At 44.2% G+C, this 21,455-nt stretch overlaps 2 protein-coding genes across 3 annotated transcripts in view; one reads left to right on the forward strand and one right to left on the reverse strand.

Moving 5' to 3' along the window:
* GPR179 (G protein-coupled receptor 179) overlaps window positions 1-10,165 on the reverse strand; it is an 80,620-nt gene extending 70,455 nt beyond the window's left edge. Inside the window, exon 1 of the mRNA XM_053260309.1 lies at window positions 10,060-10,165. The gene's annotated coding sequence lies outside the window, so the exon portion shown is untranslated. The remainder of the gene's footprint in view (window positions 1-10,059) is intronic.
* A 10,074-nt stretch (window positions 10,166-20,239) lies between these two features.
* SOCS7 (suppressor of cytokine signaling 7) overlaps window positions 20,240-21,455 on the forward strand; it is a 38,411-nt gene continuing 37,195 nt past the window's right edge. For both annotated transcript variants that reach the window (XM_053260311.1, XM_053260312.1), the window contains exon 1: window positions 20,240-20,325. The gene's annotated coding sequence lies outside the window, so the exon portion shown is untranslated. The remainder of the gene's footprint in view (window positions 20,326-21,455) is intronic.

Consider the following 21,455-nt stretch of genomic DNA (forward strand, 5'->3'; position numbering starts at 1 on the left):
TGTCCACTATGACCCTTGCTGTACAGTGGAATAAACTTGACTTGTCTTGAATTAACCCCTGGAGAGAATGAATAACATTTGCCAAAAGAAAGAGTAAGTTCAAAAGGAGAGAGTGAATGGGAAGCGGGAGGGAGGGAGGGCAGAAATTAAATAGTTGTTTTTCCACAATTATGAATCAAACTGAAATGAAGGGATTTCACTCACACACACACAAATGAATATTTAAATTGTATCACTCCTTTGGGGATCCTGCAGGTTATTCAGATTCAGATCATGGTTGCTGAAATTGCCTTAAATTTCTAGTGGCTTTTCCTCCTCCCTGTTGTTCATATTAACTCAAACTTGGTTGATAAAACTGGCTTTGGACTTGGGTTATTCAGGTGGGCAGGAACCACATCTTCTAAGTCCATTGCAAAACCACTGACATCTTCCTCTTACCCCAGTGTTAGGATGCGGCCCTATGTGCACTTGCTTGGAAATAAATCCCATTTAATTCAGTGGGAGCTACTTCCAAGTAAACATGGCTGCAAATAATTAGAAGGAAACCACTGCTATGCTTGAAATGAAAATCTGCTTGGAAATGGAAAATAATAACCTTGACCATCTTCATGAGCAAAGATGTGAGTGTTGATTAGTATTCTTGCATCCTTACAATAGTATCCATAACCCCCTGCTGGTCAGTACAGGGTTTCACTCCCCTTTCACCGAAGGAGAAATTCAGAACAGCCTTAGTAAGGATCACAATATAGAGCACAATGCACTGGGAAGTTCTCCTGAGGAAGCCCCCTTGAAATGAGTAGGAGCTGTGCAAGAGGGACATTGAAGCAATATCCAGCATTCTGTGGCTGGCTGCTGTCTCACTCCTCCATCAGTTACTGGCCCTAATCCAGAGCATTGTCAGAGGAACATGCTGTGCATATGCTGATCTGAGTGCAGACACACAGTACCCAGTGCAAAAGGTCTGGGTAAAAATGCTTCCATGCATGGTGTGGATGGATGGGTAGCTGAGGGAGTTAGCAGCTTGCAAATGCAGACTGCTCTCTCCCTCTTGCACCTGGTTTTTTATGTATCCAGAAAGAAAGCTTCCTATATGAAACCATAACCACATAGAAGGCACTTCACACAATCCATTTCCTAATGAAGATGCATTCATGCAGTTATTTGAATGATTGGACTTATATTCAATCCCTGGCTGGCATCTCAAGGTAGGACTGGGGAAGGCTCCTGTCTGAAACCTTGGAGAGCTGCTGTCAGTCAGTCTAGGGCTGACAATACTGAGCTAGATGGACCAATGGTCTGACTAAGCCAGCTTCCTATGTTCCTAACTGCATACAGTGACCAGATACAAAGAAGGAAGGGGCGTCTGAACACAATGGTTAGGCTTGTTGGAGCTAGGACCCTGTCAGCATCAGCTCTCCGCTGCAATGTTGCATAGTGACCACTGAGGGGGGTGGCTTTTAGTATCATGGATAAAAGTGTTGGACTCCTCCCCTCTTTGTTCTTCCAGTGTTAGTTTCCATTTTGTCTCTCCAGAGATGGCTGCTTTTGGTCTCTCCAAACATGAGCTACAGCTGAAATTAAGCTGCAGGATTTTTCACATTTGTTTGTAACCTTTTCTTTAAACAAATCCTTGTAGTTCTTCAATACTAAAGGACTGTCTCAAGACCTCTTGCTTTGCTGCTTTCTCACCAAACTGGTTTTGCTCTGCTATTTGGGGACTGAACTGTCATTCTTCCCCTACAAAGGGTTATGAGGCCCAGAAGCCAGTAAATAAAAGAGAAGAGCCTAGAGAGTTAAATAGAAAGCAAAGCAAAGAGAAAAGCTTTGAAAATGGAGATAGGATTCCAGATGATGAGTATGAGCTCTGGTCTTTCAAGATGGAGATACTCCTCAAGAGTCATGGACTTGGCAGTGTTCTGCCCACCCAGCATCCTGAAGATGCAGGAAAGAAGCAGAAAGAATGGGACAAAGCTGATGAAAAGGCATCAGAAATGATTTGCTTGGTGGTGAGTGACCCAATCAGTGCATCTAAGAGACAAAGAAAATGCAAAGGATATGTGGGAACCTCTGAAGGGATTATATAAAAAGAAGTCTGGTTTCCAAAGTGTATCTAGTAAGAAAACTGAGCAATAAAAGACTTAGAGAAGGAGAAAGTCTGTCCAAGCACATAAATGAAATGTTAAAAATATATAGGCAACTGCAAGCTCAAATAATAATGCCAGATGCAGTTTTGATAGGATTTCTGTTGAATAGTTTGCCACATTACTTTGTTAGTATGACCAGTGCCTTGGAAGTCAAGGAGGATGCAGACTTACAATTTGTAATTAACCATCCAGAGGACTTTGATTTACACAAAAGGGACAAGTACTGGAAAGACTAAAAGAATATGTTGCAAGAGTGAACAACAAGTTTGGGAGAAAGCCACAGACCCTCTGCACTGACAATGGTGACGAATACATTGAGAATTATGTCATAAGATTCATAAAGGAGGAGGGCACTGAACACCAAAAGACTGTTCCTTATACTCTGGAACAAAATAGAGTGGCAGAAAGAACTAACCGTTCTCTTATGGAAATGACAAGATGCATGCTTGTAGATGCTGGTTTGGCTACTAAATTTTTGGGAGCGGCAGTGATGACTGCTACTTACCTGCAAAACAGATTGCCAACAAAGGCCACAGGAACAGCGCCACATGAGTTCTGGCATGGCAACAAGCCTACTTTGAGTCATATAAGAGTGCTTGGGTCTAAAGCATACACCTATATACCAAAAGCCAAAAGGATGAAACTCAACTGTAGATCTGAGGAAGGAATACTTGTTGGATATTTCATAGGATGTAAAGGATGGAAAACCAACCACTACTGAACTGCCAAACTTAGAGCCCAATTATCAGTTGGAGAAAGAATCAAGGCAATATGTCTAAAAGGAAGGATCCACTGTAAGTGGACCTGGCAGTGATTCAGCAGAAGAGGATGCTGATGACAAACAAAGGGTGCGGTGTTCAGCATGACAAAATAAAGGAATTCTGCCTAAGAAACTTTCCTACATTGCAAAGGGAGATAAAGTTTCAAGATCCAAGCACGTGGAAAGAAATTGATAACTGACCTGCAATTGAAGCACAAAACTGGAAGGAAGCTGCAAAAGAGGAAATTGAATCATTGCATAAAAATAACACATGGACACTCACAGAGCTACCTGAGGGAAGAAAGACTGTGGGGTGCAAGTGGGTTTTTAAAATTAAGCAAAATGCCGAAGGAGATGTCCAGCATTACAAAGCGAGACTGGTGGCAAAGAGATTCGTGCAAATATATGGGATTTTGATTATGATGAGACATTTGCTCCCATTGTAAAAGTACTGCAGCAGCAAAGAAAATGCAAGTGGATCACATAGATGTGAAAACTCCATTTCTTCATGGAGACATCAAACAAGATATTTATATGGAGCAGTCTCCAGGATTTGTGGAACCTGATAAAGAAAAACTTTTATGTAAGCTGCAGAAAAGTATTTATGGGCTAAAGCAGGCCGCAAGAGCCTGGAATGTCAAATTAAACCAGTTGCTAGTCAATGAGGGATTTTCCCAAGGAAAGGCTGAGCCATGCCTGTATTCGAGGCTCAAAGACAACAGATGGACTGATATGCTTATATATGTTAATGATCTGATAATTTGTTATGAAAATAGAGAGGACAGCCTTGAAATAATAAAGCACCTGAATAGTGAAATAGAAGTAAAAGAAATTGGGCCTGTTTCACACTATCTTGGGATACACATAGAGAGAGAAGAGGATGGAAGCTATTTGCTTAACCAGAAACAGAAAATAAATGATTTACTAGAGTATTTGGGACTTACAGAGGCCAAAGAAACATTTACACCTGTGGAAACAGGTTACTGAAAACAGAAGGAGGAGAGTGAACTTCTGCCAGACAACAGTGAGTACAGGACAGCAATTGGAAATCTTTTATATATAGCTATGATAACAAGATATAGCCACCTAATGGTGCAGCAGGGAAATGCTTGACTAACAAGCAGAAGGTTGCCGGTTCAAATCCCTTCTGGTACTATATCGGGCAGCAGCGATACAGGAACATGCTGAAAAGCATCATCTCATACTGAGATGGAGGAGGCAATGGTAAACCGCTCCTGTATACTACCAAAAGAAAACCCCGGGGTTCTGTGAGTGCCAGGAGTCCAAATTGACTTGATGGCACACTTTACCTTTTTACTTTATGAAAACAAGCTGGGATATAGCTGCACAGTGGTGAAGGGAGGCTGGCGGTGGCTCGTGTTTGGCCGCCACCACACCCCCTGGCCCCACCTCCCATGTCTGATGTCAGATGCAGGGGGCCAATTAGACACGCCCCTCATCTGATGTCAGATGCAGGGTCATGGTCTCCTTCCCAAACGGGGCTGTGCGGCCCCATTTGGGAGGAAGATCAGCCTGCGCTACATTGGGCTGTGTGGGCTGGAGCGACTCTCCCTGCTGCGCTGCCAATGCAGCGTGGGCCAATCTCCCTCCCAAATGGGGCTGCACAGCCCCATTTGGGAAGGAGACCATGCCCCTGCTTCTGACATCAGACACAGGGGGCGTGTCGGGCCATGAGATGTGGCCCTGGGGGGGCAGGTACTTTGAACCCATTTGCCCAATGGTGGCTTCACCCCTGTAGCTGCATCTGTGGGAATCTTGAGTAGGAAAGTAAGCACAACAAGCAAAGATGACTGGACTGCGGTAAAAAGACTAGGCAGGTACCTAAAAGGGACAGTCCATCTAAAATTAAAGTTGCCTGCTAGTAATGAGCCCAAATTAGTAGGTTATATCAATGCAGACTGGGCTGAGGATCAAACAGACTGGAAGTCAGCCAGTGGTTATGTATACCTTTATGGTGGTGGAGCAGTCAGTTGGCATAGCTGCAAGCAATCAATAGTTGCTCTCTCATCTACTGAGGCAGAATATGTATCTGCCACTCAAGCATGTCAAGAGGTGGTGTGGCTGCACAAGCTAATGTCAGATTTCAACTCAGACAAACCCAAACCCACTGAGATGTTCGAGGATAATCAACGCTGCATCCAGATCTCACAAATGGAGAAAAATAAATTTAGAACAAAAGACATTCAAATCAAATATCAACATGTTAGGGATGCATAAGGAAAATATTTATTTATTTATTTATTTATTTATTTATTTATTTATTTGTACATTTTATGTCCTGCTCTTCCTCCAAGGAGCCCAGAGCGGTTTACTACATACTTAAGTTTCTCCTCACAACGACCCTGTGAAGTAGGTTAGGCTGAGAGAGAAGTGACTGGCCCAGAGTCACCTAGCAAGTATCATGGTTGAATGGAGATTTGAACTCGAGTCTCCCCGGTCCTAGTCCAGCACTCTAACCACTACACCACGCTGGCTCTTGTAAAATTGACTTGTAAAACTGATGTATTGTTGAATACAAATGGTAGCAGATATGCTAACTAAGCCGTTGCCCAGGGATTGTTTCAAAACCTTGAGAGAGAAGTTGGGACTTATAGGCAGCAGCACGAACCAATGAGAAGGAGTGTTGGAGCTAGGACCCTGGCAGGATCAGCTCTCAGCTGCAATGTTGCATAGTGACCACTGGTTTTTTTTAGCAATAGCAATAGCAATAGCACTTACATTTATATACCGCTTTATAGCCAGAGCTCTCTAAGCAGTTTACAATGATTTGGCATATTGCCCCCAACATTCTGGGTACTCATTTTACCGACCTCGGAAGGATGGAAGGCTGAGTCAACCTTGAGCCCCTGGTCAGGATCGAACTTGTAACCTTCTGGTTACAGGGCAGCAGTTTTACCACTGCACCACCAGGGGCAGTAATCCGCCTCTGAGCTCAATAAATGCCCAATGATAAGCCTGAAAATGTGGAAATTTTAATCCGCCTTCTTCAATAGGTCGTTGAAGTTTACAAATTGAAAATTCGGGCAGATGTTCTTGCCATACAAAGTAATTGGATAATTTATAGCTTAAAATATAGTGAAAGTATAAGAATTGGAAGACCTCTTAAAATATATATGAGCCTTGGCATTAGAGTCATCTTAACCACATTTATTTTGCCCCAGATACTCAATGGAATCATAGCCCACTGATCTAAGTCATATTTCATTTGAACCAAAAATGTGAAAAAAATTAAATTTACTAATTGAGAGGGTTTTCTATAAATTACTATACCTAAAAAGACAAAAGACTCTGGAACTGGAAACCACAAACCCTACACTCAGGATAATCTGTAGAACGTAAATACTTCAAATCCAATTTGCCCCAATTTATGGAGTAACTGGATAAATTACTAAACTTCTGAAATAAAGAAATAAGATTAGGAATTGAGACTCCTGGTTTATCAATCAAACATAAAATGCCATCCTCATATAAAATCAACTTGTGCTCAATCCCACCTAGTGTAATACTCTTTATATGTCCGAGACTCTAATAGCACAAGCCAGGGGTCCTAACACCATATTGAAAAAAATGGGACATTCCTGACCAATGTTCCCTCTAACAGGGATTCCCAGATGTTGTTGACTACAACTCCCAGGATCCTCAGCTTCAATAGCTTTTGCTTTGGGATTATGGGAGTTGTAGTCAACAACGTCTGGGGATCCCTGTTTGAGGAAACACTGTTCCTGATGTATGCCCCATTCTAGCCTAATTGAAGAGGACAACATTTATTTATTATTTTTATTTATTTAAAATATTTCTATACCTCCCAAAACTTGTGTCTCTGGGCAGTTTACAATTAAAACCATTTAAAACATTAAATCAATGTTTGATTTAAAAAGTAAACAGCATTTAAAAGATTAAAAACATTAAAAACCCATTATTAAAATTATTTAAAACTATAAATCTAATTAAAAGCCTGGGTGAATAAATGTGTCTTCAGTGCCTTTTTAAAAATTGCCAGAGATGGGGAGGCTCTTATTTCAAAAGCAAGCACATTCCAAAGTCCAGGGGCTGCAATGGAGAAGGCCCGTTCCTGAGTAGCCGCCAGACGAGTTAGCGACAGCCGCAGGTGAACCTCTCCAGATGATCTTAGCAGCCAGTGGGGCTCATGGTGAAGAAGACGTTCTCTTAAATACTCAGGGCCTAAGCTGTTTAGGGCTTTATGGTAATGACCAGCACCTTGTATTTTGCCCGTAAACATATCAGTAGCCAGTGCAATTCCTTCAACACAGGAGTAATATGGTCTCTCCTAGATGACCCAGAGACCAACCTGGCTGCCGCGTTCTGAACCAACTGCAGTTTCTGGACTACGTACGAAGGCAGCCCCACATAGAGTAATCCAGGTTGCAGTAATCCAGCCTAGAGGTTATCAGCAGATGTACCACTGTTCTGAGGTTTTATCAGCTGAAGCAGATAAAAAGCACCTCTGGCCACCGCCCTCAACTTGGAACACCAGGAAGAGGCTTGGATCCAAAAGCAACCCCAGACTGCGTACCTGTTCCTTCTGGGGGAGAGTGACCCCATCCAGAAACGGCAGGTTAAAATTGTCTCCTGAGTTTCAACCCCGCACAATTAGTATGTCCGTCTCATCTGGATTCAGCCTCAGTTTGTTATCCCTCATCCAGCCCATCACTGCCTCCAGGCAGGCATTTAGGGAGGTTATGCCTTCTCCTGATGATGTTGACATGGAGAAATAGATTTGGGTGTCATCAGCATACTGATAACACCCTGCACCAAATCCCCAATTATCTTTCCCAGCAGTTTCATGTAGATGTTAAACAACATCGGAGACAATATGGAGCCCTGAAGGACACCATACCAACGTTCAGATTTTGAAGAACAGCAGTCTCCAAGAGACACCATCTGGAATCTGCCCATGAGGTAGGAGCGGAACCACAGCAAAGCAGTGCCTCCCACCCACAATCCCCTCAGATGTTCCAGAAGGATACTATGGCCAATAGTATTGAAAGCTGCCGAGAGATCCAAAAGGATCAACAGAGTCACACTTCCTCCGTCAGTTCCCAATTGGAGATCATCCATCAGGCCGACCAAGGCAGTCTCCACCCCATAGCCCGCCTGAAAGCCAGTCTGAAATGGGTCTAGATAATCAGTTTCCTCCAAGACTGCCTGGAGCTGGGAGGCCACCACCTTCTCAATCACCTTGCCCAACCATGGAAGGTTGGAGAGAGGCCTGTAATTGTTTAACTCTGAGGGATCCAAGGCAGGCTTTTTCAGAAGCAGTGCAATGATTGCCTCCTTAAGATTGCCTCCTTACCTGCCCCTCCCTCAGAGAAGCATGTAGAATCTCTATATTATACAAGGCAAATCATTAGGAATGTGCACGGACCGGTTCGGAGGCCATTCTAAAGGCCTCCAGACCGGTCCGGACACAGGACGGTTCGGGGTTCGGGAGGGTAGGGTGGGGGGTTCCATTAAGGGTGGGGGAGGCTTTACTTACCCCTCCCGCGCTTTCCAGTTTGGCACCGTAATTACTGAAAAAATCCCGGCGGCAGGATCCCTCGCTGCCTGCTTCATTCAATGACATGGCTGGCTTCTCCATGGTTAAAAAATCGCCCCCTTGAAGACCCTGCTGCTGCCGCAGCCCCCTTGAAGCCCCCTTGCCGCCCCCTTAAATCTCGCCCCAGACCTGACCTCAAGTTAGCTAGAAACGTGCGGGTGGCGGGGGTTGTCCTCCCGCCCCCTTCCCTGCCGTCTGCAAAAGTCTTTAGGAAGCCTTCTGCGCGTGATGCCCTCCCGCCCCCTTCCCTGCCGTCTGCAAAAGTCTTTAGGAAGCCTTCTGCGCATGATGCCCTCCCGCCCCCTTCTCTGCCATCTGCAAAAGTCTTTAGGAAGCCTTCTGCGCGCGCGCGCAGAAGGCTTCCTCAAGACTTTTGCAGACGGCAGGGAAGGGGGCGGGAGGACATCCCCCGCCGCCCGCCCGTTTCTAGCTAACTTGAGGTCGGGTCCAGGGCGAGATTTAAGGGGGTGGCAGGGGGGCTTCAAGGGGGCGGCGGCAGCAGCAGGGTCCTCAAGGGGGCGATTTTTTAACCACGGAGGAGCCAGCCATGTCATTGAATGAAGCGGGCGGCGAGGGATCCTGCCGCCGGGATTTTTTCAGTAATTACGGTGCCAAGCTGGAAAGCGCGGGAGGGGTAAGTAAAGCCCCCCCCGCCTTTAATGGAACCCCCCACCCCAGTGCCGGACTGCAGCTCCGCGGTTCCGTGCACACCCCTACAAACCATTAGGCCGCCCTCTACAATAGTCTCCCTGTCAGATAGTATAAGCCATGTCGGGCAAGGATCAAGAGGGCAGGTAGTAGGCCACACTATTCCAAGCAACTTGTCCACATCCTTAGAAGTCACAAACTGAAACTGATCCAGGGTCATCACATAAGAGCTACTGGACACCTCAGCATCAGACTCTGTAACAATTGTGGAGTTTGAATCTAAGTTGAATCTAATTTGAATCTAAGCTAATAGCCCATTGGTGATGACTTGTGAATATGGAGCCGTCCGTGTATAGCATAGTAACCGAAGTAAAAAAAAACTTGGGGGAAATCTAAATTTAATCAAAACATGCTTCAAGAATCCCAGATGGACCATGTCAAATGCCTTCTCCACATCTAAAGAAATTATAGCGGCTAGGTCTTGCTGCTCCGAGGATAAAGCTAATACATCAATCAACAATCTAATATTATCTGAACCATGTTGCCCAGATACAAACCCGCTCTGAACTGGATGAATAATGGGAAGGAGCACAGTCTTCACCCCAGGCCCCAGGGGACCTTCCAGATTTCATCAATTTAACTGTAGACATTATTTCCTGTAGAGAAAGAGGTGGAGCTAAAAGATTGATCTGCTCTTGTGTTAAATGTGGAAGATGCACTTCTTGCAGGAAACTATCTATGTTTGCATCAGTATTAGATATACTACCACTATCCAGCTTAGAATAAAACTAAAAAAACCTGCTGATTTCTAAATTCAGGATCTGTGTAGACACTCCCTTGGGTATCACAGATAGACATTACAGAGCCCTTTCTCACGATCATGAGAAAGGGCTCCAAGGGGCAAGGGGAGGAAGCCTTTAAAAGTTTACCTCTCCCACAGACAATCCATTCCTCTTTGCTGGGTGTGCAGATTGCGCACCCAGACTATCCGCTGCCAGCAGCAGGGAGGTTTGCGAGTTGGGAGGCCTTCAGAACTCCCATAATGCACCACGCAAGTATAATGCACTGCACCATTACAGGAACTTCCATAATGCACCACTGGGATCTCCTGGGGCTGGCAGGGAACCCTGCAGTCTCCGAGCTCCAGCTGCAAGCAGTCAGGGCTGGCAGACAATTGGAAAAAATGAGACTAAGGGAGTGCTTGCTCCCTTAACCTAATTTTGAAGGTGGGCTTCAGAGGCAGGTTTGCTGCCGCACCGCTGCCGGGAGCCCTGGGCCTCTTGCGCTGGAAAAACCAGGCTGGACTTCCTTAGCTCTGTTTTGCCTGTGTGTGAGAATAGTCCCATAATGTTACACTGTTTAATCTGCTTCACTCTAGAAGCCAAAAGTTACTAGATCCCCTCCACTTCCCCAATGTCGTTGCCTAGTGCAAACTTACCCCTGCTAACTGGGCAAAGAGGCACCTTTTACCGTGGTGATTCTCTTTATTTAGCAGGAGGAGAGTAACTGGCCCTATCCACCCCAGCACAGTACTTCCAGTGACTGTTGCTGGTGTGTGTCTTATGTTTCTTGTTAGAATGTGAGCCCTTTGGGGACAGGGAGCCATCTTATTTGTTTGTTATTTCTCCTTGTAAACCGCCCTTAGCCATTTTTGGAAGGGCGGTATAGAAATTGAATTATTATTATTATTATTATTATTATTATTATTATTATTATTATTGCAATTCGACAAAAATTCAGTTTCTAAGGAGTATAGCTTATTAAGTTCATATTTAGCCATATATAATGTTCTATATGACTCAGGAGAAGGGTGTAATGCACATAAGGTTAATAAATACTTAACTTGCTTCTCAAGAGATACCATCTGAGCCCTTTACTGCCTTTTAAATTTGAAAAATAAGCAATGATCCAGCCCCATAAAAATGCTTTAAAAGTATTCCAAACCAGGGATAATGATGTGATAGAGCAGGGCTGCTCAATGTCGGCCCTCCTGCAGATGCTGGCCTACAACTCCCATTATCCCTGGCCATTAGCTACTGTGGTGGGGGTTATGAAAGTTGTAGTCCAATAACAGCTGGGGGGCCAATGTTGAGCAGGCTTGGAGCCTCTGTTAATTCTAGAATGAATAGAGTGATTGAGATAGGGTAAAGGAGAGTCTGAGGGCAGGGACAGATGAAATGGCAGCTCTGAAGAAGGTGTTCTTGAAGAGGATTTTTGAGGAGGAAAAGGAACTACTTTTGGTGTTAATTTTACCAGCCATGCAAGTCATTAAACCCCTGCTAACTGGGCAAAGAGGCACCTTTTACCGTGGTGATTCTCTTTATTTAGCAGGGGGAGAGTAACTGGCCCTATCCACCCCCAGCACAATACTTCCAGTGACTGTTGCTGGTGTCTATCTCATGTTTCTTTTTAGAATGTGAGCCCTTTGGGGACAGGGAGCCATCTTATTTATTTATTGTTTCTCTTTGTAAACCGCCTTGAGCTATTTTTGGAAGGGCGGTATAGAAATCGAAATAATAATAATAATAATAATGGAAAAATAAGCCACTGCATGGTCAATATTTGCACAATATAAGTGGAAAATCAGACATCACCAAGACCTGGCAATGGCTTAAGAATGGCAACTTGAAGAAAGAAACAGAGGGTTTAATACTGGCTGCACAAGAACAGGCACTAAGAACAAATGCAATAAGAGCAAAAGTCAAAAAATCAACCACAAACAGCAAGTGCCGCCTTTGTAAAGAAGCAGATGAAACCGTGGACCACCTAATCAGCTGTTGTAAAAAGATCGCACAGACTGACTACAAACAAAGGCATGATAAAGTAGCAGGGATGATACACTGGAACATCTGCAAAAAATACAAGCTACCTGTAGCCAAGAATTGGTGGGACCATAAAATTGAAAAAGTTGAAGAAAATGAAGATATAAAAATATTATGGGACTTCCGACTACAAACAGACAAACATCTGTCACAAAATACACCAGATATAACTGTAGTTGAGAAGAAAGAAAAACAAGTCAAAATAATCGACAAAGCAATCCCAGGGGATAGCAGAATAGAAGAAAAAGAAATAGAAAAAATCACCAAATACAAAGATCTACAAATTGAAATTGAAAGGCTGTGGCAGAAAAAGACCCAAATAATCCCAGTGGTAATTGGCGCCCTGGGTGCAGTTCCAAAAGACCTTGAAGAGCACCTCAACACCATAGGGGCCACAGAAATCACCATCAGCCAATTACAAAAAGCAGCTTTACTGGGAGCAGCCTATATTCTGCGACGATATCTATAACAGCAACAATATTGACAATAAAATTCTGGCATCCCAGGTCCTTGGGAAGGACTCGATGTCTGGATTAAAACAAACCAGTCAATAACACCTGTCTGGCTGTGTAAAATAATAATGGTTTGAGAATTATTGCAGAATAGACAGTACATAAATACTGTCAGCTAGTCTAATATGTTTAAAATTATTAACTGTGGAATCCGGAAAGGAACTGGGTAGAATTCTGAGAGCATTCCCTAATATCTCAGTAAGGCAGTACACACAGTTATAATTAGTGTAGGACAAGTGTCCTACCCTAGTTCAGGAGCTGTGCATGTGTGTGTTTTGTCATCATGCACGAGGAAAACAGCAAAGTCGGAGGGGGAGAAAGTGATCGCCTGGGAGAGAGAAACTGGGTCAGACAGTGATTCCTCCTACCTCAGCAAAGTGCTGGGTAGGAGAGCTGGGTAGGACAGTGGCCTCCTCTCTCCCAGACAATCACTTCCTCCTCCCCAACCTTGCTGCTTCCTTCGCACATGATCACAACATGAGAGTGTGCATGTGTGTCCTATTCTAATTATAACTGTGCAAACTGCCTGCATGAGTATGCATGGCCTTTATGTCTCCATAAAATCGAGAGACATGCAGGCCAATCCTATAAATGTATACTTGAAAATAAGTCCTACAGTTTTCAGTGGGGATTGCCTTCAGGTAAGTGTAAGTAGGACAGCAGACTTGCTTTTTAAAAGCAGAACATTCAAGGGCAGGCCTGGAATATCCTTCAGAAAACCAAAACCCATACAATTGCCCCACCATTGCTACCACTCCACTAGAAACAGATAGTAGCACAAAGGGCATTGGAAGTGGTTTAAGGGAGCCATTACTGTCCTTTGGTGCATAAACGTATTTCTTCTGTCCCACTGTTGCCAACAAGTGTTGCAGTTTTTTCAAACCGTACAAAACTTTCCAAACCTGCTTGGCCAGAGGCAAAAGTGGGATGAGTGTTTGTGCACACCACGAGCAGTAATCCCTCTTTCAAACCAACTCCCTGAAATTCACGATGCATTGACTATCTCCAGCCTGAGAGAGACCTTCCCTTAATCTTCCTCTCATAAAGCTTAACTCTGAATTTATCCCAAGCATTCTGGTCCCTCAACACACATTACATTTAATGATATGAAAGTGAAGTCCGTAAGTCCATCCCATTACCTGGGCCAGCTGCAGAGCACTGATTGGGCCAGGGGTCCCCCCCCCCCCAACTCAGGGGAAAACCCCTGAGTGTAATCATTATTTTGTACATTAAGCTGTTTACGACATGGCTGGCTGTCAGCTGTATTCTTTTATTGCAACACAAAGCTTATTGCAAGTCCCAAGATTGTCCTTTAAAAAACAATTAAGTGAAAATATCCTTATAATTTGACCTAAAGAGTGTGTGTGTGTGTGTGTGTGTGTGTGTGTGTGTGTGTGTGTGTGTGTGTTGGGGGAGCTTCTTTGTTTAAAACCCAATACTTATGGTTAACTTAAAAGAATCCAAACTGAGTAACAAACCAACTAATTTAAAGTGAATTATTATTTTCTTATTTGTCTTTTTTTACCTCGACTGCTACTGCTGTCATAATGAATTATTAATTATTATTATTTATTATTATTTATTAGGTGCATTAATTATTATTATTAATGTATTAATAATAATTAATAATAATTATTATTAATCTATACAACTTAGACACATTAATAATACAACACTAACAATAACAAACAATAACAGTTATTTATTTAATTATTTATTATTTGTTTGTTTGATTTCTAGACCCTTACAGAATAACTCAGGGTGGTTCACAAATAACATAAAACAATTAAAATCAATCAATGATCAGGAATAAAAATTTTAAAATACAATAAAGCTGCTAAAAATTAAAACAATTCCAAATTTTATAAAAACCTGATACATTAAAAACCCTTTAAAACAATTTAAAAACCCTGGAAGGCCAGGCTGAACAGGTAGGTCTTTAGGGTTCTCCTAAATGCCAATAAAGAATTCAAATTACGAATTTCTGCAGGGGGCGCATTCCACAAAGGAGCAGCTACAGAGAAGGCCTGCCTCTGGGTTGCCACCAGACAAGCTGGTGGCAACTGGAGCCAGACCTCCTCAGATGATCTTAGTGTGCAGTGGGGATCAGACCGAAGAAGGTGCTCTCTAAGGTAGTCTGGAGCTAAGCTGTTCAAGGCTTTAAAGGTAGTAACCAGCACTTTGTATTTTGCCCGGAAACGTATCGGCAGCCAGTGTAGCTGTTTCAAAACAGGCATAATATGGTCTCTCTGAGTTGTCCCAGAGACCAGCCTGGCTGCCGCATTTTGAACTAACTGAAGTTTCCAAACTATGTACAAAGGCAGCCCCACGTAGAGCGCATTACAGTAGTCAAGCCTGGAGGTTACCAGCTGGTGCACCACTGTTCTGAGGTCATCCTCCTCAAGGAATGGACGCAGCTGTTGAATCAACCTAAGCTGATAAAATACACTCCTGGTCACAGCCTCCACCTGAGATTCCAGGGTAAGGTCTGGATCCACGAGTACCCCCAAGCTGTGTACCTGCTCCTTCCAGAGGAGTGTAACCCCATCCAGCACAGGGAGATCTAATTCATCCCTCAGATTCTGAGCCCCTACAATGAGCACCTCTGTCTTACTTGGATTCAGCTTCAATTTGTTATCCCTCATCCAGCCCATTATTGCCTGTAGGCAGGCATTTAGGGAATGAACGCCATTTCCTGATGAAGCAGATGAAAGAGAGAAGTAGATTTGGGTGTCATCATCATATTGATAACACCCAGCACCAAATCTCCTGATGAACTCACCCAGTGGTATCATGTAGAAATTGAAAAGCATTGGTGACAGAATGGAGCCCTGAGGGACTCCATATAACAGCTCTCGTTTAGAAGAGCAACTATTACCAAGCTCTACCATCTGGGATCTGCCTGAGAGATAGGAGCGGAACCACTGCAAAGCAGTGCCTCCTATCCCCAACTCCCCTAGGCGACCCAGAAGGATACAATGGTCGATGGTATCGAACACCGCCAAGAGATCCAAGAGAACCAACAGAGTCACACTCCCTCTGTCAATTCCCCAGTAAAGGTCATCCATCAGGCCGACCAAGGCAGACTCAACCCCATAGTCCGCTCTAAAGCCAGTTTGAAATGGGTCTAGATAATCGGTTTCCTCCCAAACCGCCTGGAGCTGGTCAGCCACCACCCTCTCGATCACCTTACCCAACCATGGGAGATTAGAGATTGGCCTATAACTATCCAAGGGATCCAGGGAAGGCTTCTTAAGAAAAGGTCTAATTGTTGCCTCCTTCAAGCATGGAGGCACCTTACCCTCCCTCAGCAATGCATTTATGATATTCACCTGGCCTCCTCGAATAATCTCCCTGCTAGATTGAAGCAGCCAAGTTGGGCAAGGGTCCAGAGAACAAGTGGTGGACCGCACTGCTCCAAGCAGCTTGTTCACATCCTCAGGAATCACAGGTTGAAACTGATTCAACCTAACACTGCAAGAAAGCTTGCTGGACACCTCCTCCATAGACCCTGCAGAAAAAGTGTAATCCAAGTCGGCCTGAATACAGGAGATTTTATCTGCAAAGAATCCACTGAGAGCATCACAGCAGAGCACCTCCGGGAGCTGATTAGAAAAAGGAGTAGAAATTAGACTCCTCACTACCCAGGATAACTCCACCAAACGTGAACCTGCGGACGCAATGAGAGCCGTTGCTGTACGCACTGCTTCCACGTAAGCCCTCAAGTGGTTCACATGCTGCATCCTGTCAAATTCGAGCTGAGTTCTCCTCCACCTGCGCTCCGGTCGCTTCAACCCTCGCAACTCCTCATTATACCAGGGAGCTGATTTTGAAGTGTGTCTGGAGGGATGCTTAGGAGCAATCATGTCTACTGCTCTGGCAAGTTCCTTATTCCAAGTTCCCACCAGGGCATCTACAGAATCACCTGCAGCACCAACTTCGAAACCCTCCAAGGCCTTTTGGAAGCCTACTGGGTCCAGCAGCCTTTTGGGGCGGACCATCCTAATTGGTCCATCACCCCTGCAGGAGTGGATTGTGGCCATGATACCAACCTTAACCAGGTAGTGGTCCGTCCATGACAATGGAGGAACCACCAGATCCCCCACCCACGGAACACCCCACTGATCCGAACAGAAGACCAAATCGAGTGTGTGGCTGGCAATATGAGTTGGTTCAGAAACTAGTTGGGATAGGCCCATAGTTGTCATTGCCACTATGAACTCCTGAGCTGCACCAGACAAGCCAGCCCCAAAGTGGATATTGAAGTCTCCCAGGACCAAAAGCCAACACCAAAAGCCAACACCAACTCCGCGGTCAGCTCAGACAGCTCAGTTAGGGAGTCAGTAGGGCAGCTGGGTGATCGGTACACCAACAGAATCCCAAGTCTGTCCCTTAGCTGCCAGCTTAAAAAATACACACTCGATATAAGTCAGCTGCCCCACAGGGGCCCTGGTAAGAGAAACTGTATTCTTATGGACCACAGCCACTCCACCCCCCACCCCCGCCCTGCTCCACAACAGAATAATATGGAGGGAGAAGCTGAACCCACACTGGACCACTCATCTCAGTTATACGTGCCAGGTCAGCTCCCTCATCCACGATCAAATCGTGGACCATTTCGGTCTTATTCTGAACTGACCTGGCATTGCAGAGGAGCAAGGCCAGGCTCTGTGGGAATTAGGAAATAGGAGCTGCTCCCGAAGGCCTGAGAGTTGACAGAGCAGCTGGAAGTGGAAACAGTTACTAAATTACAAGTTTCCCTTCCCCTGTAACGGCCAGCTGCTCTGCCTACGCCAGTTCTTCTATTCCATCCCAACCACTACAGCAATAGCCTCAACGACATCATCATCATCATTATCATCATCGTCGTTGTCCTCATCATCAGAATCATCGTCATTAATGTGTCTAAGTTTTGGTAGGTCAGGGATAATGTCATAATAATAATACTTATAATTGCTTGCTGTGGAGAAGGGAGAAGGGAAGGCTGAAGCCCAGTCTAGCATTATAATTGGTTTAAGTTATAAGTGTAGCTTGACTGTATTTTTAAAAAACCCAATAACACTTTAATAACAAAACAAAATAAAAATAAAACAAAATCCTATCATTTACATTTCAGTGTGTTCAGAGTATATTGCATATATTATACCTGGAGCTTTTACAGCTACCCTGGGAAGTATTATTAGCATTGTTACATGCTTCCCATTTCCCTAGTGGCGAGGAGTTCTAGGTGTTCTACATTACCAGGTAGGCAGTGGAACCCTCTGCATGTTTATAATCAGACATAAGTTTCACTGTGTTCAATGGAGCATACTTGCTGCATGTGTAGGATTGCAGCCTTAGTTTCCTTTGAATGAGAGAGCACTAGAGACTTTTAGTATCTTTGCAATATTTGGTTAATTTCCACATATAGAATAGAGGTGGAGGCAATAAGGCATTCCTACTGCAGACAGAAGATTTCCCAGGGAACAACTTGGACACTCCCTCCACCACCACCTTGTTTCAGCTAATTCTGGCTAGAAAATCTCATTTCATCTTTTCCCTCTCTCTGTCCTGGACAATCAAATTGCTATTTTCTGTACATTCATTTCTCAGGCACTGGTTGGAAACCTCCCCCTGCAAGTGAATTCTCCCTTGAAGAAATATCTATAACCATTCAAGTGCCACAGCCATTGAGTGCCAAACTACACTGTAGGGATGTGCACAAAACAGATTTTGCATTTTATTGCACGCTCTAAACAAAACGTGCATGGCCGAAATGTATTGTCGAAACAGCGGTTGACCTGGTTGTTTCGATGGAATAAAACTTGAAACATTTCAAGTGTTCTGGCCATAGGGAACAATGGGTAAACTCGAAACACCCTATTGTTCCCCATGGGTAACTACTAGGGACACCAAAATGGGTTGGGGGGTAGGGCATGATGGGTGCTACTTACTATCCAACCCACACAAAAAAATGGGCAAGCAGATTATTTTAAACAACATTTTAACTTTCCCCCCAGACTCTCATAGGATCAGAAGCCAGTGCCAGAAAATGAATCAGCAAGGGAAAAACAGGGCTCCAAAATGGTATTTGAAACATCAAAATGTTTCAAATAGAAATGGAGTTGTTTTGTTCCGAGCTTGGAACAGGCCCTCGAAACACTTGAAATAGTCCATTTCGAGTCGAAATGTCTTGACATCGAAACATTTTGCACATCCCTAATAGTAAAGTTGTGCCGTCGAGTCAGTGTCAACTCCTGGAGCCCACAGAGCCCTGTGGTTGTCTTTGGTAGAATACAGGAGAGGTTTACCATTGCCTTCTCCTGCGCAGTATGATATGATGCCTTTCAGCATCTTCCTATATCGCTGCTGCCTGATATAGATGTTTCCCATAGTCTGGGAAACATACCATAGGAACAAAGGAAGCTGCCATATACTGAGTCAGACCACTGGTCTATCTAGCTCAGTATTGTCTTCAAAGACTGACTACCAGCAGGGATTTGAACCAGACTATTTACTTCCCTGCTGCGTCATTAGGCATATTACATCCCTAATACTATACCATATATTAAGCACCTGTTTGATGTGGATCTGCTTGATTTCCCCCACCCCAAATAGCAACCATTGGGGACCCCCAATCTGGATCAGGACCAGTGTTCCCTCTAAGGCACGCTCACAAGTTTTCAAATGTTTGCTCAGTTAATGTTAGACCACACTCAGGTTGAATCAGGAAGGCCCCATTCTGAATGCACGTGTGCACACACTGCCTTGATAATGCCACCCAGAACAAAATTAATTGCTCAGACAGATGGAAAAAAATTAGAGGGAACACTGATCAAGACCATGGCACAGGTGAAGAGAACCTTAACCTTATGCTCCTGTCATGGTCCTGAACTGGGTTAGGCCTCTGAGGCTATTGTGTCGATAATTAAAAACAAACATTTCAGGGCCAAAACCCTGTTTAATGTAACATGTGGTTTGGCCCTGAGGTATTTTTGTCAAATCTCTCTTCTTCTATCAGCTATCTATCTATCTATCTATCTATCTATCTATCTATCTATCTATCTATTTCTATCCTGCTCTTCCTCTAAGAAGCCCAGATTGGTCTATTGGTTATATTTATCCATGCAACAACCCTGTGAGGTAGGCTAGGCTGAGAGATAAGTGACTGGCGTGGAGTCACCCAGTGAGTTTCACGGCTGAAGGGGGATTTGAAAACCATAGGGCAAGTGTGGTGAATCAGGTTCTTCAGTTGTTGTTGGACTACAACTCTTATCATCCCCAGCCACAATTTATTGCAGTTGGGGATGATGGAATTTTAGTCCAGCAACAGCTGGGAGAGATCCTCAGGTTGGCTCCCCCTGCCATAGTGATAGACTCACCCAAAGTAATCAAGAAAGGGCAAACTTATAAACCTATTATTATCCCCAAACTGCAATGGGTGGAGTGGGTGAGACTGGGAGAGAGCACTTTGTCTAAGGGCAGAGAGATTTGAATCAGGGATTTGCTGATTTATAGCTCAGGCTGATTTTCCTCTTAGAGAATGATGAAGATGGAGGCTGCCAGGCTAGACTTTCCCCACCCCCTTTCCTGATTGGCCAGACACTGGCCACGTGGAGGGGGCCAAGATGGCTGCCGCCGTGCCTGCTTCCCAGGCTGGGCACACAACTCCACCCCCCGCCACACCGCTCGGGCGGGGAGGTGGGAAGTGGCGAGATGTTGAATGGTGTGGCCAAATAGAAGGCATTTTATTACATCATAGGAGGTGGAGTTCTGGAATGGAGGTGGAGCTTCATGGACCTTGTTGGAGATTCATTTGTGTGAACAAGGCTTTTCATCATGTTCTTGTATACCACCTTCAGAAGAGTTTTACTTTTAAAAGGTGCCTAGAAATGTATTTAACAATTTTGATTTGGGGAAGAGAATTAATGTTGCCAGCCTTTTTTTTGTACCAAGGCCCCCGTGCCCTTTATGACTGCATGAGAGGGAGAAATTAAGCAGGTGCATCTTTCACAAGAATAGAGAGGAAGTGATGGGTGTTTATGGAAGCTGCATCTTTGCATTTCTGGCTACCCTGCAGCTGCTAAGAGCATGTGGGCCATGACTGGAAGGGGAAAATGTGGTAACAAGACTGGAAAAATTGTTATAACTAGAAATGGGAAAGATGGTTATAAAGATTCTGGAATAAGGGGACAGTGTCCCTGAGTATGTGGACCACCAGTTAGCCTATTGACCATCCTCCTACATACGGGAATAGAAGGCTGGTTCTTGTGACAGATGTAATTAGTTTATTGGTAATCTATAGATTCCTGCTACCGGCATGCTCCCACAGAACATGTTGTGCAGGGGCGTATCTAGGGCAGGGCAGGCAGGGCACGTACCCCGGGTGCCACTTGAAGGGGGCGACATTTTTTAAAATTAAAAAAAATTGAAAAATGGCCACCAAAAACAAAATGGCCACTGTGCATGCTCAAATGGCCTCTGTGAGGCCCTAGGCCATGCCAGGCCTTGCAGAGGCCATTTGAGCATGTGCAGCAGCCATTTTGTTTTCAGCGGCCATTTTTAAAAAAAAACTATTTTTAAAAATGGCCACTGCACATGCTCAAATGGTCCCTGTGAGGCCCTAGAGGCCAGTGGGGGGAGGGGGAACCTTTGCAGGACCCCCCCCCATGGCCTTTAGGAAGCCCCCGAAGGGGCTACAGGTAAAAAAATTTTTTTTAAAAAAATTAATATACTATAAGTCACTGTACACATATTCAGATTGGCACTATGTACAGAGAATCAGGGCTTTTGAATACTGAGCTGAAGCTTATGAGCTAGGATTTTATTCATTTGCTCTTATTTTGCTTCTTGTGATAAGTGAGTTAAATGTGATGTCTTAACAATATGGCTATTAATGGTGAGTTTGTCTTTGAATCAGTGTTAAATCCTTAGTATTAATACCCACTGGGAGTTTCTTGCTCTCTTTCTCTCATTTTAACTGTCTTTCTGAAATACTAGAATATAGTCCAA

This window comes from Hemicordylus capensis, chromosome 6 (genome assembly GCF_027244095.1).
Source record: "Hemicordylus capensis ecotype Gifberg chromosome 6, rHemCap1.1.pri, whole genome shotgun sequence".
In the NCBI taxonomy this organism is placed as follows: Eukaryota; Metazoa; Chordata; class Lepidosauria; order Squamata; family Cordylidae; genus Hemicordylus; species Hemicordylus capensis.